This window comes from Eleutherodactylus coqui, chromosome 9 (assembly GCF_035609145.1).
Source record: "Eleutherodactylus coqui strain aEleCoq1 chromosome 9, aEleCoq1.hap1, whole genome shotgun sequence".
In the NCBI taxonomy this organism is placed as follows: domain Eukaryota; kingdom Metazoa; phylum Chordata; class Amphibia; order Anura; family Eleutherodactylidae; genus Eleutherodactylus; species Eleutherodactylus coqui.
The window spans coordinates 8,938,792-8,957,536 of record NC_089845.1 but is presented as its reverse complement, the minus strand read 5'-3'; positions in this window follow the sequence as shown (position 1 = coordinate 8,957,536).

Here is an 18,745-nt window from a genome sequence, read left to right as displayed (position 1 = left end):
GCCTCTGCAGAGACTCGACCGGCCTCTGCGGAGACTCGCCCGGCCTCTGTACAGACTCGCCTGGCCTCTGTACAGACTCGCCCGGCCTCTGGAGAGACTCGCCCGGACTCGGGAGAGACTCGACCGGCCTCTGGAGAGACTCGCCTGGACTCTGCAGAGACTCGCCCGGCCTCTGGAGAGACTCGCCCGGCCTCTGTACAGATGCGCCCGGCCTCTGGAGAGACTCGCCCGGCCTCTGGAGAGACTCACCCGGCCTATGGAGAGACTCGCCCGGCCTCTGGAGAGACTCGTCCGGCCTCTAGACAGACTCGCCCCGCCTCTAGAAAGACTCGCCAGGCCTCTGGAGAGACTCGCCCGGCCTCTGCAGAGACTCGCCCGGCCTCTGTACAGATGCGCCCGACCTCTGGAGAGACTCGCCCGGCCTCTGGAGAGACTCGCCCAGCCTCTGGAGAAACTCTCCCAGCCTCTGGAGAGACTCGCCCGGCCTCTGTAGAGACTCGCCCGGCCTCTGTAGAGACTCGCCCGGCCTCTGGAGAGACTCGCCCGGCCTCTGCAGAGACTCGTCCGGCCTCTGTACAGACTCGCCCGGCCTCTGGAGAGACTCGCCCGGCCACTGGAGAGACTCGCCAGGCCCTTGGAGAGACTCGCCCGGCCTCTGTAGAGACTCGCCCGGCCTCTGTAGAGACTCGCCCGGCCTCTGGAGAGACTCGCCCGTCCTCTGCAGAGACTCGCCAGGCCTCTGGAGAGACTCGCCAGCCTCTCCGGAGACTCGCCAGGCCTCTGGACAGACGAGGCAGGCCTCTGCAGAGACTCGACCGGCCTCTGCGGAGACTCGCCCGGCGTCTGTACAGACTCGCCTGGCCTCTGTACAGACTCGCCCGGCCTCTGGAGAGACTCGCCCGGACTCGGGAGAGACTCGCCCGGCCTCTGGAGAGACTCGCCCGGCCTCTGTACAGACGCGCCCGGCCTCTGGAGAGACTCGCCCGGCCTCTGGAGAGACTCGCCCGGCCTATGGAGAGACTCGCCCGGCCTCTGGAGAGACTCGTCCGGCCTCTAGACAGACTCGCCCCGCCTCTAGAAAGACTCGCCAGGCCTCTGGACAGACTAGCCCGGCCTCTGCAGAGACTCGCCCGGCCTCTAGAAAGACTCGCCCGGCCGCTGGAGTAACTCTCCCAGCCTCTGGAGAAACTCTCCCGGCCTCTGGAGAGACTCGCCCGGGCCTCTGTAGAGACTCGCCCGGGCCTCTGGAGAGATTCGCTCGGGCCTCTGTAGAGACTCGCCCGGCCTCTGTACCGACTCGCCCGGCCTCTGGATAAACTCGCCTGGCCTCTGCAGAGACTTGCCCGGCCTATGTAGAGACTCGCCCGGCCTCTGGAGAGACCCGCCCGGCCTCTGTAGAGACTCGGCCGGGCCTCTGTAGAGACTCGCACGGCCTCTGTAGAAACTCGCCCGGGCCTCTGTAGAGACTCGCCCGGCCTCTGTACAGACTTGCCCGGCCTCTGCAGAGACTCGCCCGGCCTCTGTACAGACTCGCCCGGCCTCTGGAGAAACTCGCCTGGCCTCTGCAGAGACTTGCCCGGCCTATTTAGAGACTCGCCCGGCCTCTGGAGAGACCCGCCCGGCCTCTGTAGAGACTCGGCCGGGCCTCTGTAGAGACTCGCCCAGCCTCTGGAGAGACTCGCCCGGCCTCTGTACAGACTCGCCCGGCCTCTGGAGAAACTCGCCCGGCCTCTGCAGAGACTCGCCTGGCCTCTGCAGAGACTCGCCTGGCCTCTGGAGAGACTCGCCCGGCCTCTGTAGAGACTCGCCCGGGCCTCTGTAGAGACTCGCCCGGCCTCTGTACAGACTTGCCCGGCCTCTGGAGAAACTCGCCCGGCCTCTGTACAGACTCGCCCGGCCTCTGGAGAGACTCGCCCGGCCTCTGTACAGACTCGCCCGGACTCTGGAGAGACTCGGCCGGCCTCTGTACAGACTCGCCCGGCCTCTGGAGAAACTCGCCCGGCCTCTGGAGAAGCACGCCTGGCCTCTGCAGAGACTCGCCTGGCCTCTGCAGAGACTCGCTTGGCCTCTGTAGAGACTCGCCCGGCCTCTGCAGAGACTCGCCCGGCCTCTGTACAGACTCGCCCGGCCTCTGGAGAAACTCGCCTGGCCTCTGCAGAGACTTGCCCGGCCTATTTAGAGACTCGCCCGGCCTCTGGAGAGACCCGCCCGGCCTCTGTAGAGACTCGGCCGGGCCTCTGTAGAGACTCGCCCAGCCTCTGGAGAGACTCGCCCGGCCTCTGTACAGACTCGCCCGGCCTCTGGAGAAACTCGCCCGGCCTCTGCAGAGACTCGCCTGGCCTCTGCAGAGACTCGCCTGGCCTCTGGAGAGACTCGCCCGGCCTCTGTAGAGACTCGCCCGGGCCTCTGTAGAGACTCGCCCGGCCTCTGTACAGACTTGCCCGGCCTCTGGAGAAACTCGCCCGGCCTCTGTACAGACTCGCCCAGTCTCTGTACAGACTCGCCCGGCCTCTGGAGAAACTCGCCCGGCCTCTGTACAGACTCGCCCAGTCTCTGTACAGACTCGCCCGGCCTCTGGAGAGACTCGCCCGGCCTCTGTACAGACTCGCCCGGCCTCTGGAGAAACTCGCCCGGCCTCTGGAGAAGCACGCCTGGCCTCTGCAGAGACTCGCCTGGCCTCTGCAGAGACTCGCTTGGCCTCTGTAGAGACTCGCCCGGCCTCTGTAGAGACTCGCCCGGGCCTCTGTGGAGACTCGCCCGGGCCTCTATAGAGACTCGCCCGGGCCTCTGGAGAAACTCGCCCGCCTCCGTAAAGACACGCCCGGCCTCTGTACAGACTTGCCCGGCCTCTGTAGAGACTCGCCCAGCCTCTGGAGAAACTCTCCCAGCCTCTGGAGAGACTTGCCCGGCCTCTGTAGAGACTCGCCCGGCCTCTGGAGAGACTCGCCCGGCCTCTGCAGAGACTCGCCCGGCCTCTGTACAGACTCGCCCGGCCTCTGGAGAGACTCGCCCGGCCACTGGAGAGACTCGCCAGGCCTCTGGAGAGACTCGCCCGGCCTCTGTAGAGACTCGCCCGGCCTCTGTAGAGACTCGCCCGGCCTCTGGAGAGACTCTCCCGGCCTCTGTAGAGACTCGCCCGTCCTCTGCAGAGAATCGCTTGGCCTCTGGAGAGACTCGCCAGCCTCTCCGGAGACTCGCCAGGCCTCTGGACAGACGAGGCAGGCCTCTGCAGAGACTCGACCGGCCTCTGCGGAGACTCGCCCGGCCTCTGTACAGACTCGCCTGGCCTCTGTACAGACTCGCCCGGCCTCTGGAGAGACTCGCCCGGACTCGGGAGAGACTCGACCGGCCTCTGGAGAGACTCGCCTGGACTCTGCAGAGACTCGCCCGGCCTCTGGAGAGACTCGCCCGGCCTCTGTACAGATGCGCCCGGCCTCTGGAGAGACTCGCCCGGCCTCTGGAGAGACTCACCCGGCCTATGGAGAGACTCGCCCGGCCTCTGGAGAGACTCGTCCGGCCTCTAGACAGACTCGCCCCGCCTCTAGAAAGACTCGCCAGGCCTCTGGAGAGACTCGCCCGGCCTCTGCAGAGACTCGCCCGGCCTCTGTACAGATGCGCCCGACCTCTGGAGAGACTCGCCCGGCCTCTGGAGAGACTCGCCCAGCCTCTGGAGAAACTCTCCCAGCCTCTGGAGAGACTCGCCCGGCCTCTGTAGAGACTCGCCCGGCCTCTGTAGAGACTCGCCCGGCCTCTGGAGAGACTCGCCCGGCCTCTGCAGAGACTCGTCCGGCCTCTGTACAGACTCGCCCGGCCTCTGGAGAGACTCGCCCGGCCACTGGAGAGACTCGCCAGGCCCTTGGAGAGACTCGCCCGGCCTCTGTAGAGACTCGCCCGGCCTCTGTAGAGACTCGCCCGGCCTCTGGAGAGACTCGCCCGTCCTCTGCAGAGACTCGCCAGGCCTCTGGAGAGACTCGCCAGCCTCTCCGGAGACTCGCCAGGCCTCTGGACAGACGAGGCAGGCCTCTGCAGAGACTCGACCGGCCTCTGCGGAGACTCGCCCGGCGTCTGTACAGACTCGCCTGGCCTCTGTACAGACTCGCCCGGCCTCTGGAGAGACTCGCCCGGACTCGGGAGAGACTCGCCCGGCCTCTGGAGAGACTCGCCCGGCCTCTGTACAGACGCGCCCGGCCTCTGGAGAGACTCGCCCGGCCTCTGGAGAGACTCGCCCGGCCTATGGAGAGACTCGCCCGGCCTCTGGAGAGACTCGTCCGGCCTCTAGACAGACTCGCCCCGCCTCTAGAAAGACTCGCCAGGCCTCTGGACAGACTAGCCCGGCCTCTGCAGAGACTCGCCCGGCCTCTAGAAAGACTCGCCCGGCCGCTGGAGTAACTCTCCCAGCCTCTGGAGAAACTCTCCCGGCCTCTGGAGAGACTCGCCCGGGCCTCTGTAGAGACTCGCCCGGGCCTCTGGAGAGATTCGCTCGGGCCTCTGTAGAGACTCGCCCGGCCTCTGTACCGACTCGCCCGGCCTCTGGATAAACTCGCCTGGCCTCTGCAGAGACTTGCCCGGCCTATGTAGAGACTCGCCCGGCCTCTGGAGAGACCCGCCCGGCCTCTGTAGAGACTCGGCCGGGCCTCTGTAGAGACTCGCCCGGCCTCTGTAGAAACTCGCCCGGGCCTCTGTAGAGACTCGCCCGGCCTCTGTACAGACTTGCCCGGCCTCTGCAGAGACTCGCCCGGCCTCTGTACAGACTCGCCCGGCCTCTGGAGAAACTCGCCTGGCCTCTGCAGAGACTTGCCCGGCCTATTTAGAGACTCGCCCGGCCTCTGGAGAGACCCGCCCGGCCTCTGTAGAGACTCGGCCGGGCCTCTGTAGAGACTCGCCCAGCCTCTGGAGAGACTCGCCCGGCCTCTGTACAGACTCGCCCGGCCTCTGGAGAAACTCGCCCGGCCTCTGCAGAGACTCGCCTGGCCTCTGCAGAGACTCGCCTGGCCTCTGGAGAGACTCGCCCGGCCTCTGTAGAGACTCGCCCGGGCCTCTGTAGAGACTCGCCCGGCCTCTGTACAGACTTGCCCGGCCTCTGGAGAAACTCGCCCGGCCTCTGTACAGACTCGCCCAGTCTCTGTACAGACTCGCCCGGCCTCTGGAGAGACTCGCCCGGCCTCTGTACAGACTCGCCCGGACTCTGGAGAGACTCGGCCGGCCTCTGGAGAAACTCGCCCAGCCTCTGTAGAGACACGCCTGACCTCTGGACAGACTCACCCGGCCTCTGTAGAGACTCGCCCGGCGTTGGGAGAGACTCGCCCGGCCTCTGGAGAGACTTGCCCGGCCTCTGCAAAGACTCGCCTGGCCTCTGTAGAGACTCGCCCAGCCTCTGGGGAGACTTGCCCGGCCTCGGCAGAGACTCGCCCGGCCTCTGGAGAGACTCGCCCGGCCTCTGTAGAGACTCGCCCGGACTCTGGAGTGACTCGGCCGGCCTCTGGAGAAAGTTGCCTGGCCCCTGTAGAGACACGACTGGCCTCTGTACAGACTCGCCCGGCCTCTGGACAGACTCACCCGGCCTCTGGAGAGACTCGCCCGGCCTCTGTGGAGACTCGCCCGGCCTCTGTGGAGACTCGCCCGGCCTCTGGGGAGACTCGCCCGGGCCTCTGTACAGACTCGCCCGGCCTCTGTACAGACTCGCCTGGCCTCTGGAGAAACTTGCCCGGCCTCTGTACAGACTCGCCCGGCCTCTGTACAGACTCGCCCGGCCTCTGGAGAGACTCGCCCAGCCACTGTAGAGACTCGCCCGGACTCTGGAGAGACTCGGCCGGCCTCTGGAGAAAGTCGCCCGGCCTCTGTAGAGACACGACTGGCCTCTGTACAGACTCGCCTGGCCTCTGGACAGACTCACCCGGCCTCTGTAGAGACTCGCCCGGCCTCTGTGGAGACTCGCCCGGCCTCTGTACAGACTCGCCCGGCCTCTGAAGAGAGTCTCCCGGCCTCTGGAGTGACTCGTTAGTCACTGTGGAGACTCGCCCGGCCTCTGCAGAGACTCGCCCTACCTCTGTACAGGCTCGCCCGGCCTCTGGAGAAACTCGCCCGGCCTCTGGAGAAACTCGCCTGGCCTCTGCAGAGACTCGCCTGGCCTCTGCAGAGACTCGCTTGGCCTCTGTAGAGACTCGCCCGGCCTCTGTAGAGACTCGCCCGGGCCTCTGTGGAAACTCGCCCGGGCCTCTGTAGAGACTCGCCCGGGCCTCTGGAGAAACTTGCCCGCCTCTGTAAAGACACGCCCGGCCTCTGTACAGACTTGCCCGGCCTCTGTAGAGACTCGCCCAGCCTCTGGAGAAACTCTCCCAGCCTCTGGAGAGACTTGCCCGGCCTCTGCAGAGACTCGCCCGGCCTCTGTACAGACTCGCCTGGCCTCTGTAGAGACTCTCCCGGGCCTCTGTAGAGACTCGCCCGGCCTCTGTACAGACTCGCCTGGCCTCTGTAGAGACTCGCCCGGCCTCTGTAGAGACTCGCCCGGGCCTCTGTGGAGACTCGCCCGGGCCTCTGTAGAGACTCGCCCGGGCCTCTGGAGAAACTCGCCCGCCTCTGTAAAGACTCGCCCGGCCTCTGTACAGACTTGCCCGGCCTCTGTAGAGACTCGCCCAACCCTGTGGAGAAACTCTCCCAGCCTCTGGAGAGACTTGCCCGGCCTCTGTAGAGACTCACCCGGCCTCTGTAGAGACTCGCCCGGCCTCTGGAGAAACTCGCCCGGCCTCTGGAGAGACTCGCCAGGCCTCTGAAGAGACTCGCCCGGCCTCTGTAAAGACTCACCCGGCCTCTGGAGAAACTCGCCTGGCCTCTGGAGACACTCGCCCGGCCTCTGCAGAGACTCGCCCGGCCTCTGGAGAGATTCGCCCGGCCTCTGGAGAGACTCGCTCGGCCTCTGTAGTGTCGCCCGGCCTGTGAAGTGTCTCGCCCGGTCTCTGTGGAGACTCTCCCGGCCTCTGGAGAAACTCTCCCAGCCTCTGGAGAGACTCGCCCGGCCTCTGCAGAGACTCGCCCGGCCTCTGTACAGACTCGCCCGGCCTCTGGAGAAACTCGCCCGGCCACTGGAGAGACTCGCCAGGCCCTTGGAGAGACTCGCCCGGCCTCTGGAGAGACTCGCCCGGCCTCTGTAGAGACTCGCCCGTCCTCTGCAGAGAATCGCTTGGCCTCTGGAGAGACTCGCCAGCCTCTCCGGAGACTCGCCCGGCCTCTGGAGAGACTCGCCCGGACTCGGGAGAGACTCGACCGGCCTCTGGAGAGACTCGCCTGGACTCTGCAGAGACTCGCCCGGCCTCTGGAGAGACTCGCCCGACCTCTGTACAGATGCGCCCGGCCTCTGGAGAGACTCGCCCGGCCTCTAGAGAGACTCGCCCGGCCTATGGAGAGACTCGCCCGGCCTCTGGAGAGACTCGTCCGGCCTCTAGACAGACTCGCCCCGCCTCTAGAAAGACTCGCCAGGCCTCTGGAGAGACTCGCCCGGCCTCTGCAGAGACTCGCCCGGCCTCTGTACAGATGCGCCCGGCATCTGGAGAGACTCGCCCGGCCTCTGGAGAGACTCGCCCAGCCTCTGGAGAAACTCTCCCAGCCTCTGGAGAGACTTGCCCGGCCTCTGGAGAGACTCGCCCGGCCTCTGGAGAGACTCGCCCGGCCTCTGGAGAGACTCGCCCGGCCTCTGCAGAGACTCGCCCGGCCTCTGTACAGACTCGCCCGGCCTCTGGAGAGACTCGCCCGGCCACTGGAGAGACTCGCCAGGCCCTTGGAGAGACTCGCCCGGCCTCTGTAGAGACTCGCCCGGCCTCTGCAGAGACTCGCCCGGCCTCTGTACAGAATCGCCCGGCCTCTGGAGAGACTCGCCCGGCCACTGGAGAGACTCGCCAGGCCCTTGGAGAGACTTGCCCGGCCTCTGGAGAGACTCGCCCGGCCTCTGTAGAGACTCGCCCGTCCTCTGCAGAGAATCGCTTGGCCTCTGGAGAGACTCGCCAGCCTCTCCGGAGACTCGCCAGGCCTCTGGACAGACGAGGCAGGCCTCTGCAGAGACTCGACCGGCCTCTGCGGAGACTCGCCCGGCCTCTGTACAGACTCGCCCGTCCTCTGCAGAGAATCGCTTGGCCTCTGGAGAGACTCGCCAGCCTCTCCGGAGACTCGCCAGGCCTCTGGACAGACGAGGCAGGCCTCTGCAGAGAATCGACCGGCCTCTGCGGAGACTCGCCTGGCCTCTGTACAGACTCGCCTGGCCTCTGTACAGACTCGCCCGGCCTCTGGAGAGACTCGCCCGGACTCGGGAGAGACTCGACCGGCCTCTGGAGAGACTCGCCTGGACTCTGCAGAGACTCGCCCGGCCTCTGGAGAGACTCGCCCGGCCTCTGTACAGATGCGCCCGGCCTCTGGAGAGACTCGCCCGGCCTCTGGAGAGACTCGCCCGGCCTATGGAGAGACTCGCCCGGCCTCTAGAGAGACTCGTCCGGCCTCTAGACAGACTCGCCCCGCCTCTAGAAAGACTCGCCAGGCCTCTGGACAGACTAGCCCGGCCTCTGCAGAGACTCGCCCGGCCTCTGTACAGACTCGCCCGGCCTCTGGAGAGACTCGCCCGGCCACTGGAGAGACTCGCCAGGCCCTTGGAGAGACTCGCCCGGCCTCTGGAGAGACTCGCCCGGCCTCTGTAGAGACTCGCCCGTCCTCTGCAGAGAATCGCTTGGCCTCTGGAGAGACTCGCCAGCCTCTCCGGAGACTCGCCCGGCCTCTGGAGAGACTCGCCCGGACTCGGGAGAGACTCGACCGGCCTCTGGAGAGACTCGCCTGGACTCTGCAGAGACTCGCCCGGCCTCTGGAGAGACTCGCCCGACCTCTGTACAGATGCGCCCGGCCTCTGGAGAGACTCGCCCGGCCTCTGGAGAGACTCGCCCGGCCTATGGAGAGACTCGCCCGGCCTCTGGAGAGACTCGTCCGGCCTCTAGACAGACTCGCCCCGCCTCCAGAAAGACTCGCCAGGCCTCTGGAGAGACTCGCCCGGCCTCTGCAGAGACTCGCCCGGCCTCTGTACAGATGCGCCCGGCCTCTGGAGAGACTCGCCCGGCCTCTGGAGAGACTCGCCCAGCCTCTGGAGAAACTCTCCCAGCCTCTGGAGAGACTTGCCCGGCCTCTGGAGAGACTCGCCCGGCCTCTGGAGAGACTCGCCCGGCCTCTGCAGAGACTCGCCCGGCCTCTGTACAGACTCGCCCGGCCTCTGGAGAGACTCGCCCAGCCACTGGAGAGACTCGCCAGGCCCTTGGAGAGACTCGCCCGGCCTCTGTAGAGACTCGCCCGGCCTCTGCAGAGACTCGCCCGGCCTCTGTACAGACTCGCCCGGCCACTGGAGAGACTCGCCAGGCCCTTGGAGAGACTTGCCCGGCCTCTGGAGAGACTCGCCCGGCCTCTGTAGAGACTCGCCCGTCCTCTGCAGAGAATCGCTTGGCCTCTGGAGAGACTCGCCAGCCTCTCCGGAGACTCGCCAGGCCTCTGGACAGACGAGGCAGGCCTCTGCAGAGACTCGACCGGCCTCTGCGGAGACTCGCCCGGCCTCTGTACAGACTCGCCTGGCCTCTGTACAGACTCGCCCGGCCTCTGGAGAGACTCGCCCGGACTCGGGAGAGACTCGACCGGCCTCTGGAGAGACTCGCCTGGACTCTGCAGAGACTCGCCCGGCCTCTGGAGAGACTCGTCCGGCCTCTAGACAGACTCGCCCCGCCTCTAGAAAGACTCGCCAGGCCTCTGGATAGACTAGCCCGGCCTCTGCAGAGACTCGCCCGGCCTCTAGAAAGACTCGCCCGGCCGCTGGAGAAACTCTCCCAGCCTCTGGAGAAACTCTCCCGGCCTCTGGAGAGACTCGCCCGGCCTCTGTACAGACTCGCCCGGCCTCTGGAGAGACTCGCCCGGCCTCTGGAGAGACTCGCCCGGCCTCTGGAGAGACTCGTCCGGCCTCTAGACAGACTCGCCCCGCCTCTAGAAAGACTCGCCAGGCCTCTGGAGAGACTCGCCCGGCCTCTGCAGAGACTCGCCCGGCCTCTGTACAGATGCGCCCGGCCTCTGGAGAGACTCGCCCGGCCTCTGGAGAGACTCGCCCAGCCTCTGGAGAAACTCTCCCGGCCTCTGTAGAGACTCGCCCGGCCTCTGTAGAGACTCGCCCGGCCTCTGGAGAGACTCGCCCGTCCTCTGCAGAGAATCGCTTGGCCTCTGGAGAGACTCGCCAGCCTCTCCGGAGACTCGCCAGGCCTCTGGACAGACGAGGCAGGCCTCTGCAGAGACTCGACCGGCCTCTGCGGAGACTCGCCCGGCCTCTGTACAGACTCGACCGTCCTCTGCAGAGAATCGCTTGGCCTCTGGAGAGACTCGCCAGCCTCTCCGGAGACTCGCCAGGCCTCTGGACAGACGAGGCAGGCCTCTGCAGAGACTCGACCGGCCTCTGCGGAGACTCGCCCGGCCTCTGTACAGACTCGCCTGGCCTCTGTACAGACTCGCCCGGCCTCTGGAGAGACTCGCCCGGACTCGGGAGAGACTCGCCCGGCCTCTGGAGAGACTCGCCCGGCCTCTGTACAGACGCGCCCGGCCTCTGGAGAGACTCGCCCGGCCTCTGGAGAGACTCGCCCGGCCTATGGAGAGACTCGCCCGGCCTCTGGAGAGACTCGTCCGGCCTCTAGACAGACTCGCCCCGCCTCTAGAAAGACTCGCCAGGCCTCTGGACAGACTAGCCCGGCCTCTGCAGAGACTCGCCCGGCCTCTAGAAAGACTCGCCCGGCCGCTGGAGAAACTCTCCCAGCCTCTGGAGAAACTCTCCCGGCCTCTGGAGAGACTCGCCCGGGCCTCTGTAGAGACTCGCCCGGGCCTCTAGAGAGATTCGCTCGGGCCTCTGTAGAGACTCGCCCGGCCTCTGTACAGACTCGCCCGGCCTCTGGAGAGACTCGCCCGGGCCTCTGGAGAGATTCGCTTGGGCCTCTGTAGAGACTCGCCCGGCCTCTGTACAGACTCGCCCGGCCTCTGGAGAGACTCGCCCGGCCTCTGTAGAGACTCGCCCAGCCTCTGGAGAAACTCTCCCAGCCTCTGGAGAGACTTGCCCGGCCTCTGCAGAGACTCGCCCGGCCTCTGTACAGACTCGCCCGGCCTCTGGAGAAACTCGCCTGGCCTCTGCAGAGACTTGCCCGGCCTATGTAGAGACTCGCCCGGCCTCTGGAGAGACCCGCCCGGCCTCTGTAGAGACTCGGCCGGGCCTCTGTAGAGACTCGCCCGGCCTCTGTAGAAACTCGCCCGGGCCTCTGTAGAGACTCGCCCGGCCTCTGTACAGACTTGCCCGGCCTCTGCAGAGACTCGCCCGGCCTCTGTACAGACTCGCCCGGCCTCTGGAGAAACTCGCCTGGCCTCTGCAGAGACTTGCCCGGCCTATTTAGAGACTCGCCCGGCCTCTGGAGAGACCCGCCCGGCCTCTGTAGAGACTCGGCCGGGCCTCTGTAGAGACTCGCCCAGCCTCTGGAGAGACTCGCCCGGCCTCTGTACAGACTCGCCCGGCCTCTGGAGAAACTCGCCCGGCCTCTGCAGAGACTCGCCTGGCCTCTGCAGAGACTCGCCTGGCCTCTGGAGAGACTCGCCCGGCCTCTGTAGAGACTCGCCCGGGCCTCTGTAGAGACTCGCCCGGCCTCTGTACAGACTTGCCCGGCCTCTGGAGAAACTCGCCCGGCCTCTGTACAGACTCGCCCGGTCTCTGTACAGACTCGCCCGGCCTCTGGAGAGACTCGCCCGGCCTCTGTACAGACTCGCCCGGACTCTGGAGAGACTCGGCCGGCCTCTGGAGAAACTCGCCCAGCCTCTGTAGAGACACGCCTGACCTCTGGACAGACTCACCCGGCCTCTGTAGAGACTCGCCCGGCGTTGGGAGAGACTCGCCCGGCCTCTGGAGAGACTTGCCCGGCCTCTGCAAAGACTCGCCTGGCCTCTGTAGAGACTCGCCCAGCCTCTGGGGAGACTTGCCCGGCCTCGGCAGAGACTCGCCCGGCCTCTGGAGAGACTCGCCCGGCCTCTGGAGAGACTCGCCCGGCCTCTGTAGAGACTCGCCCGGACTCTGGAGTGACTCGGCCGGCCTCTGGAGAAAGTTGCCTGGCCCCTGTAGAGACACGACTGGCCTCTGTACAGACTCGCCCGGCCTCTGGACAGACTCACCCGGCCTCTGGAGAGACTCGCCCGGCCTCTGTGGAGACTCGCCCGGCCTCTGTGGAGACTCGCCCGGCCTCTGGGGAGACTCGCCCGGGCCTCTGTACAGACTCGCCCGGCCTCTGTACAGACTCGCCTGGCCTCTGGAGAAACTTGCCCGGCCTCTGTACAGACTCGCCCGGCCTCTGTACAGACTCGCCCGGCCTCTGGAGAGACTCGCCCAGCCACTGTAGAGACTCGCCCGGACTCTGGAGAGACTCGGCCGGCCTCTGGAGAAAGTCGCCCGGCCTCTGTAGAGACACGACTGGCCTCTGTACAGACTCGCCTGGCCTCTGGACAGACTCACCCGGCCTCTGTAGAGACTCGCCCGGCCTCTGTGGAGACTCGCCCGGCCTCTGTACAGACTCGCCCGGCCTCTGTACAAACTCGCCCGGCCTCTGGAGAGACTCGCCCGGGCCTCTGGAGAGATTCGCTCGGGCCTCTGTAGAGACTCGCCCGGCCTCTGTACCGACTCGCCCGGCCTCTGGATAAACTCGCCTGGCCTCTGCAGAGACTTGCCCGGCCTATGTAGAGACTCGCCCGGCCTCTGGAGAGACCCGCCCGGCCTCTGTAGAGACTCGGCCGGGCCTCTGTAGAGACTCGCCCGGCCTCTGTAGAAACTCGCCCGGGCCTCTGTAGAGACTCGCCCGGCCTCTGTACAGACTTGCCCGGCCTCTGCAGAGACTCGCCCGGCCTCTGTACAGACTCGCCCGGCCTCTGGAGAAACTCGCCTGGCCTCTGCAGAGACTTGCCCGGCCTATTTAGAGACTCGCCCGGCCTCTGGAGAGACCCGCCCGGCCTCTGTAGAGACTCGGCCGGGCCTCTGTAGAGACTCGCCCAGCCTCTGGAGAGACTCGCCCGGCCTCTGTACAGACTCGCCCGGCCTCTGGAGAAACTCGCCCGGCCTCTGCAGAGACTCGCCTGGCCTCTGCAGAGACTCGCCTGGCCTCTGGAGAGACTCGCCCGGCCTCTGTAGAGACTCGCCCGGGCCTCTGTAGAGACTCGCCCGGCCTCTGTACAGACTTGCCCGGCCACTGGAGAAACTCGCCCGGCCTCTGTACAGACTCGCCCGGTCTCTGTACAGACTCGCCCGGCCTCTGGAGAGACTCGCCCGGCCTCTGTACAGACTCGCCCGGACTCTGGAGAGACTCGGCCGGCCTCTGGAGAAACTCGCCCAGCCTCTGTAGAGACACGCCTGACCTCTGGACAGACTCACCCGGCCTCTGTAGAGACTCGCCCGGCGTTGGGAGAGACTCGCCCGGCCTCTGGAGAGACTTGCCCGGCCTCTGCAAAGACTCGCCTGGCCTCTGTAGAGACTCGCCCAGCCTCTGGGGAGACTTGCCCGGCCTCGGCAGAGACTCGCCCGGCCTCTGGAGAGACTCGCCCGGCCTCTGTAGAGACTCGCCCGGACTCTGGAGTGACTCGGCCGGCCTCTGGAGAAAGTTGCCTGGCCTCTGTAGAGACACGACTGGCCTCTGTATAGACTCGCCTGGCCTCTGGACAGACTCACCCGGCCTCTGGAGAGACTCGCCCGGCCTCTGTGGAGACTCGCCCGGCCTCTGTGGAGACTCGCCCGGCCTCTGGGGAGACTCGCCCGGGCCTCTGTACAGACTCGCCCGGCCTCTGTACAGACTCGCCTGGCCTCTGGAGAAACTTGCCCGGCCTCTGTACAGACTCGCCCGGCCTCTGTACAGACTCGCCCGGCCTCTGGAGAGACTCGCCCAGCCACTGTAGAGACTCGCCCGGACTCTGGAGAGACTCGGCCGGCCTCTGGAGAAAGTCGCCCGGCCTCTGTAGAGACACGACTGGCCTCTGTACAGACTCGCCTGGCCTCTGGACAGACTCACCCGGCCTCTGTAGAGACTCGCCCGGCCTCTGTGGAGACTCGCCCGGCCTCTGTACAGACTCGCCCGGCCTCTGAAGAGAGTCTCCCGGCCTCTGGAGTGACTCGTTAGTCACTGTGGAGACTCGCCCGGCCTCTGCAGAGACTCGCCCTACCTCTGTACAGGCTCGCCCGGCCTCTGGAGAAACTCGCCCGGCCTCTGGAGAAACTCGCCTGGCCTCTGCAGAGACTCGCCTGGCCTCTGCAGAGACTCGCTTGGCCTCTGTAGAGACTCGCCCGGCCTCTGTAGAGACTCGCCCGGGCCTCTGTGGAGACTCGCCCGGGCCTCTGTAGAGACTCGCCCGGGCCTCTGGAGAAACTTGCCGGCCTCTGTAAAGACACGCCCGGCCTCTGTACAGACTTGCCCGGCCTCTGCAGAGACTCGCCCGGCCTCTGTACAGACTCGCCTGGCCTCTGTAGAGACTCTCCCGGGCCTCTGTAGAGACTCGCCCGGCCTCTGTACAGACTCGCCTGGCCTCTGTAGAGACTCGCCCGGCCTCTGTAGAGACTCGCCCGGGCCTCTGTGGAGACTCGCCCGGGCCTCTGTAGAGACTCGCCCGGGCCTCTGGAGAAACTCGCCCGCCTCTGTAAAGACTCGCCCGGCCTCTGTACAGACTTGCCCGGCCTCTGTAGAGACTCGCCCAGCCTCTGGAGAAACTCTCCCAGCCTCTGGAGAGACTTGCCCGGCCTCTGTAGAGACTCACCCGGCCTCTGGACAGACTCACCCGGCCTCTGGAGAGACTCGCCCGGCCTCTGTGGAGACTCGCCCGGCCTCTGTGGAGACTCGCCCGGCCTCTGGGGAGACTCGCCCGGGCCTCTGTACAGACTCGCCCGGCCTCTGTACAGACTCGCCTGGCCTCTGGAGAAACTTGCCCGGCCTCTGTACAGACTCGCCCGGCCTCTGTACAGACTCGCCCGGCCTCTGGAGAGACTCGCCCAGCCACTGTAGAGACTCGCCCGGACTCTGGAGAGACTCGGCCGGCCTCTGGAGAAAGTCGCCCGGCCTCTGTAGAGACACGACTGGCCTCTGTACAGACTCGCCTGGCCTCTGGACAGACTCACCCGGCCTCTGTAGAGACTCGCCCGGCCTCTGTGGAGACTCGCCCGGCCTCTGTACAGACTCGCCCGGCCTCTGAAGAGAGTCTCCCGGCCTCTGGAGTGACTCGTTAGTCACTGTGGAGACTCGCCCGGCCTCTGCAGAGACTCGCCCTACCTCTGTACAGGCTCGCCCGGCCTCTGGAGAAACTCGCCCGGCCTCTGGAGAAACTCGCCTGGCCTCTGCAGAGACTCGCCTGGCCTCTGCAGAGACTCGCTTGGCCTCTGTAGAGACTCGCCCGGCCTCTGTAGAGACTCGCCCGGGCCTCTGTGGAAACTCGCCCGGGCCTCTGTAGAGACTCGCCCGGGCCTCTGGAGAAACTTGCCCGCCTCTGTAAAGACACGCCCGGCCTCTGTACAGACTTGCCCGGCCTCTGTAGAGACTCGCCCAGCCTCTGGAGAAACTCTCCCAGCCTCTGGAGAGACTTGCCCGGCCTCTGCAGAGACTCGCCCGGCCTCTGTACAGACTCGCCTGGCCTCTGTAGAGACTCTCCCGGGCCTCTGTAGAGACTCGCCCGGCCTCTGTACAGACTCGCCTGGCCTCTGTAGAGACTCGCCCGGCCTCTGTAGAGACTCGCCCGGGCCTCTGTGGAGACTCGCCCGGGCCTCTGTAGAGACTCGCCCGGGCCTCTGGAGAAACTCGCCCGCCTCTGTAAAGACTCGCCCGGCCTCTGTACAGACTTGCCCGGCCTCTGTAGAGACTCGCCCAACCCTGTGGAGAAACTCTCCCAGCCTCTGGAGAGACTTGCCCGGCCTCTGTAGAGACTCACCCGGCCTCTGTAGAGACTCGCCCGGCCTCTGGAGAAACTCGCCCGGCCTCTGGAGAGACTCGCCAGGCCTCTGAAGAGACTCGCCCGGCCTCTGTAAAGACTCACCCGGCCTCTGGAGAAACTCGCCTGGCCTCTGGAGACACTCGCCCGGCCTCTGCAGAGACTCGCCCGGCCTCTGGAGAGATTCGCCCGGCCTCTGGAGAGACTCGCTCGGCCTCTGTAGTGTCGCCCGGCCTGTGAAGTGTCTCGCCCGGTCTCTGTGGAGACTCTCCCGGCCTCTGGAGAAACTCTCCCAGCCTCTGGAGAGACTCGCCCGGCCTCTGCAGAGACTCGCCCGGCCTCTGTACAGACTCGCCCGGCCTCTGGAGAAACTCGCCCGGCCACTGGAGAGACTCGCCAGGCCCTTGGAGAGACTCGCCCGGCCTCTGGAGAGACTCGCCCGGCCTCTGTAGAGACTCGCCCGTCCTCTGCAGAGAATCGCTTGGCCTCTGGAGAGACTCGCCAGCCTCTCCGGAGACTCGCCCGGCCTCTGGAGAGACTCGCCCGGACTCGGGAGAGACTCGACCGGCCTCTGGAGAGACTCGCCTGGACTCTGCAGAGACTCGCCCGGCCTCTGGAGAGACTCGCCCGACCTCTGTACAGATGCGCCCGGCCTCTGGAGAGACTCGCCCGGCCTCTAGAGAGACTCGCCCGGCCTATGGAGAGACTCGCCCGGCCTCTGGAGAGACTCGTCCGGCCTCTAGACAGACTCGCCCCGCCTCTAGAAAGACTCGCCAGGCCTCTGGAGAGACTCGCCCGGCCTCTGCAGAGACTCGCCCGGCCTCTGTACAGATGCGCCCGGCATCTGGAGAGACTCGCCCGGCCTCTGGAGAGACTCGCCCAGCCTCTGGAGAAACTCTCCCAGCCTCTGGAGAGACTTGCCCGGCCTCTGGAGAGACTCGCCCGGCCTCTGGAGAGACTCGCCCGGCCTCTGGAGAGACTCGCCCGGCCTCTGCAGAGACTCGCCCGGCCTCTGTACAGACTCGCCCGGCCTCTGGAGAGACTCGCCCGGCCACTGGAGAGACTCGCCAGGCCCTTGGAGAGACTCGCCCGGCCTCTGTAGAGACTCGCCCGGCCTCTGCAGAGACTCGCCCGGCCTCTGTACAGAATCGCCCGGCCTCTGGAGAGACTCGCCCGGCCACTGGAGAGACTCGCCAGGCCCTTGGAGAGACTTGCCCGGCCTCTGGAGAGACTCGCCCGGCCTCTGTAGAGACTCGCCCGTCCTCTGCAGAGAATCGCTTGGCCTCTGGAGAGACTCGCCAGCCTCTCCGGAGACTCGCCAGGCCTCTGGACAGACGAGGCAGGCCTCTGCAGAGACTCGACCGGCCTCTGCGGAGACTCGCCCGGCCTCTGTACAGACTCGCCCGTCCTCTGCAGAGAATCGCTTGGCCTCTGGAGAGACTCGCCAGCCTCTCCGGAGACTCGCCAGGCCTCTGGACAGACGAGGCAGGCCTCTGCAGAGAATCGACCGGCCTCTGCGGAGACTCGCCTGGCCTCTGTACAGACTCGCCTGGCCTCTGTACAGACTCGCCCGGCCTCTGGAGAGACTCGCCCGGACTCGGGAGAGACTCGACCGGCCTCTGGAGAGACTCGCCTGGACTCTGCAGAGACTCGCCCGGCCTCTGGAGAGACTCGCCCGGCCTCTGTACAGATGCGCCCGGCCTCTGGAGAGACTCGCCCGGCCTCTGGAGAGACTCGCCCGGCCTATGGAGAGACTCGCCCGGCCTCTAGAGAGACTCGTCCGGCCTCTAGACAGACTCGCCCCGCCTCTAGAAAGACTCGCCAGGCCTCTGGACAGACTAGCCCGGCCTCTGCAGAGACTCGCCCGGCCTCTGTACAGACTCGCCCGGCCTCTGGAGAGACTCGCCCGGCCACTGGAGAGACTCGCCAGGCCCTTGGAGAGACTCGCCCGGCCTCTGGAGAGACTCGCCCGGCCTCTGTAGAGACTCGCCCGTCCTCTGCAGAGAATCGCTTGGCCTCTGGAGAGACTCGCCAGCCTCTCCGGAGACTCGCCCGGCCTCTGGAGAGACTCGCCCGGACTCGGGAGAGACTCGACCGGCCTCTGGAGAGACTCGCCTGGACTCTGCAGAGACTCGCCCGGCCTCTGGAGAGACTCGCCCGACCTCTGTACAGATGCGCCCGGCCTCTGGAGAGACTCGCCCGGCCTCTGGAGAGACTCGCCCGGCCTATGGAGAGACTCGCCCGGCCTCTGGAGAGACTCGTCCGGCCTCTAGACAGACTCGCCCCGCCTCCAGAAAGACTCGCCAGGCCTCTGGAGAGACTCGCCCGGCCTCTGCAGAGACTCGCCCGGCCTCTGTACAGATGCGCCCGGCCTCTGGAGAGACTCGCCCGGCCTCTGGAGAGACTCGCCCAGCCTCTGGAGAAACTCTCCCAGCCTCTGGAGAGACTTGCCCGGCCTCTGGAGAGACTCGCCCGGCCTCTGGAGAGACTCGCCCGGCCTCTGCAGAGACTCGCCCGGCCTCTGTACAGACTCGCCCGGCCTCTGGAGAGACTCGCCCAGCCACTGGAGAGACTCGCCAGGCCCTTGGAGAGACTCGCCCGGCCTCTGTAGAGACTCGCCCGGCCTCTGCAGAGACTCGCCCGGCCTCTGTACAGACTCGCCCGGCCACTGGAGAGACTCGCCAGGCCCTTGGAGAGACTTGCCCGGCCTCTGGAGAGACTCGCCCGGCCTCTGTAGAGACTCGCCCGTCCTCTGCAGAGAATCGCTTGG